The sequence below is a fragment of the Poecilia reticulata genome, linkage group LG20, assembly GCF_000633615.1.
Source record: "Poecilia reticulata strain Guanapo linkage group LG20, Guppy_female_1.0+MT, whole genome shotgun sequence".
Classification (NCBI taxonomy): Eukaryota; Metazoa; Chordata; class Actinopteri; order Cyprinodontiformes; family Poeciliidae; genus Poecilia; species Poecilia reticulata.
The window spans coordinates 3,513,880-3,517,854 of NC_024350.1; the positions used below are offsets into that span (position 1 = coordinate 3,513,880).

General features: G+C 38.6%; 1 long non-coding RNA gene across 1 annotated transcript; it reads right to left on the reverse strand.

The window, feature by feature from the left end:
• Positions 1-526: 526 nt before the first annotated feature.
• Positions 527-1,686, reverse strand: LOC103482285 (uncharacterized). Its single transcript, XR_536433.1, has 3 exons — positions 1,557-1,686; positions 1,040-1,159; positions 527-937 (listed from the first exon to the last, which is right to left on the reverse strand). It is a non-coding gene; the product is annotated as an uncharacterized LOC103482285 (long non-coding RNA).
• Between the last annotated feature and the right edge of the window lie 2,289 nt (positions 1,687-3,975).

Genomic DNA, 3,975 nt, shown 5'->3' on the forward strand with positions numbered 1-3,975 from the left:
ATAAACCCTGCTTATGTCCGTTTTCTGTTTTCAGCTGGAAAATTGCTAACATATTTATGTGTCTAAATAAACATCAGGCTATGTTTAATTGTCAATTTTCAGTATTATTTTAACATTATTGTTCTTTAAAATAGCAAGTACTGGCATAAACTGGGTTTTGCAGTGAAATAGTTATAAATTTAGAATCTTGCAAAACTAACACAATAGTTTAAGTAAATGTATTCACTTGTGTGGGCCACAGTTAAGATTTGTTACCTCAGAAGGCTGAAGCACAAAGTTTAAAGATTTACAGGTTACACATGTGTTGCTACTATATTGCCAATTGGGAATATGAAAGTGACAGGAATAAAAAAAGAAGGTTTGTGGAACTTGCAGAGTTTTTTCACGCAACATAAAATATTAGCGATTCTCTGTAATACCGAGTTTAATTAATTCCATTTAATGAGCCTTGCTCTGTGTCATTACTCGGAGCTGTAAGCCCATTATTTAAGGATTCAAAAGTCAAACAATAGTCAGAGTACTTTGCTTTGAGGAATTAAAAAAAACATTTCTTTTTACATGTTTTACAAGACCCCAGAGCTTTTCTGCCATGTGTATTCATGATGAGCCGCTGTCTACAATTGCTGGAGATAACACCTCGACTTCATGTAATGATGAGAGTGTTTTACACCAATTTTCCCAATGAGTGACCAAGCTTTGAGTCTGCGTGATTCACAAAAGCTTCCAACTCCTCACAAGCATTTAGAGGCTCATCTTTCCTCTCACCTTCTTTTCCCCTCAACAGGCTTCCACTTGTCTTAAAGAGACAGAAAGTTTACCCCTCCATGTTAGATGAAACGGCGTGGGTAGGATATTTCGCTCGATGTTGTATTTTTATTTTCTCGGATCACTGAGAAGACATTTTGGAAATGCCAGTTTACACCAGCTGCGCTGCATTCTGATTTCTTTAAAAGAAAACAAAAAAAAAAAACAGGGATGATTTAAACCATCGTCTCAGGAATCTCACATTTCCTCCAGCTCACAGTGAGAGAAATCTCACCATTTGAGTGTTTGGAGCGCTCCGTTTCTGGCAAGCATGCAAAGACGAGGGCTTTGATTAGAACCTCATTCTGAGTAAGACGAAGCGCCCAACAAGTTGGCATCCATTTGAAGGAGATTGCTATAAGTGGACAGAAAGAAAGAGAGAAAGAACGCTCCGAAGAATAAGTGTAAACGTCTGCCTGATTGGGACAGCTTGGCTAAATCCAGGCTAATTACAATATGAAGCTGAGCACTGTTTAGGTTTAAACGGTTCAAAAGAAGCTTAAACCAATTTTAAGGGATTATACTGGTATTTGCCGACTCTTGAATGGAGATTAGAGCCCTCACTGTTAAAAGTAAACAGCATAAGTGTTATTCAAAGCTACCTATTATATTATAAAGCCCTGGCTTATCGTGCCATTTCTGAAATTTTCAAGTGATTTTGTTCATTTCTTCAATTTAAAATGTGTCTAGATTACAAACAAAAAGATACGGCTTTAAATGTTTATCAAACTACACATTCAGAAAAATACAACCTCAGTCATATTTGATTAAACGTCCTCCTCTCCGCTACCTGCGCTTCCATAGCAAACGTGCGCAACAAAAACACAATTTTGCAATTGCGGTGTTTACGTTTCGCATTTTAAATCACGCGTGATTACGGTCGTTCGCGTTTGTCAGTTATCAAAAATATGACGTGCCGTCATCCTCTTACCACTTCCTGTCGTCTCCTTCGTGTCCGCCGCCATTAGTGGCATCCAGGTGTTGATCACGTGACTCGACTCAAACGATCGTTTGATGCGGAAAAAGTGTTTCCATTGCAGCTTTTGGGAAATACGCTAGTTTCGACACCGTCTAAGACCGCCCACCTCATTCTACGGTGAAAACTTTTTATCGAAAAATGTGAGTTGTTTCAAAATTGTCTTGTTTGTATTAAGCAAGTTTATTTTCATAATTAATTTGCGCTATTATGTTGTCAGCGGAAACATTGGTTAAAACAAACAAACATGTAAAGAGAAAAACAAAACACTTTTCACCAGGTAGAATAATAAACTTAACTGTAATATTGAACCAGAACTGAACGGGTAGCTATTTATGTAACTGACTGAATTTTCTGTATTACTGCATTATATACATGAATATTCAATTCAGTTGTTTGTGTGGTGCTTTGAGATGACATTTGTTGCAAACTGATGATATATGAATAAACTGAATTAAATTGCCTGGAAGTGTATGTGTCACTTAAAGTGTAAGCTGCTTGTTTATCTTGTTAGTAGGGTTGCCACCCGTCCCGTAAAATAAAGAATCGTCCCATATTTGGCTTATAAATGTAAAATGTTGCATCCCATATTGAGCCGATACGGGACACGATTTGTTGCGCATTTCTATAAATGTCCGATAGACACACCTATCACACATATCAACACTAAGTGTAACAATAATGACCAAAATAAAACACAGGAAATATTAAGGTCAGCTTAACTGTTGTGGCAGGAGATAAAGTTAACTCCCTGGAACGCTATGGTCCGACGCTGTTGTCACGGTTACCTAGAGACCGACACTACCCAGCCATGGTGAGTTGCTATCAACCCGTGTCTTTTAAAATGTCCTCGACCCGATACTCCACCGTCCTTGGAAGTAAGAACTCTAACAGAAATACAGACGTGAGTGGAAAGACGCACATTCCAGGCTAAACAATGTCTGATTCCAGGCTAAACAGGCAATTATTTAAAAGATGTGTCCATCGCGGTGCTGTGTGCTGCTGTATGATGTGATTGATATCAGACAGAATGGATCAGGAGAGGAACACTGCAGACCCATTTCTGCCTCATCACTCCTACCCGTTCTGTACTTTTTACAAGAAAATCACCATCTGTTACACTGACATCAGTCCTAACACATGCTACAATCTTTAATATGTTTTCTGGAGATGATGGCATCAGGGCTGCGGGCCCAAGCCTCCATATGGACTAAGCAAAATTTTATTTTGGGACCCTCTGTGACTGCTGGAAATCAACAGATGATTAGATCATTTGCACAGCTGCTATAAACTCATTGCATCTCTGAATAAAGTTGTTTTTGTTATATGCATATCATCTAGTGGTGGAAAAAGCAACAAATGCTCTGGACTTATAATGAAACATATGCACACATATATTCATGACATACACTTTGATTAAATTAATAAATGTAATTCCAGTAATGAAAAATTAACTTTATACCAGGTGAGTCTCTCTTACCTGAGAATGTGAACCTGTACTGGGCTGATTCTGTGCCTTCAAATAATTTTAACAGCTCCTGGAGAAGTTTCATAACTTACAAGTCTGAAACAGGAACAGGTCTAAAAAAAAGCCTGTGTGCTACATTTTAGAGAGATTCCTTTGATGCATCAAAGAATGATGTAATCACTGCTGGTGTCATTGTTACCATTAGTCCCAATATGATGGATTAATTGCTTTCGGTCAGGGGTAATGTTTAGAGGTAAAATGTGAATTAAGGTTTAGTTAATGCTAGGGTTAGGAATAGACTAGTCTTGGTTAAGGTTAGGGAAAATGTCTGGGTTAGGCAAAATCACAGCTACTAAATTGAAGGTAGCTTCAATTTAGTAGCTGGGTTGAATATGGGTTGAAATAATTTTGACAAACCTGAATTGCATTGTTTTCTAAATCATTCTATAAATAATTATTATGTTAGGTTGTTTTTCTGCCAATTGCATAGACACATTCAACGAATTAGAAACCAATTGATTTGATTGGTTCTGATTGGTTTCTAATGCGTTGAATAGAAACCATTTTGGTTCCGTCCGTCCGTCCGTCCTTTTTCTTCCGCTTATCCGGGGTGGGGTCGCGGAGGCAGCAGCTTCAGAAGGGAGGCCCAGACTTCCCTCTCCCCAGCCACTTCTTCCAGCTTCTCCGGGGGAACCCCAAGGCGTTCCCAGGCCAGCCGAGAGACATA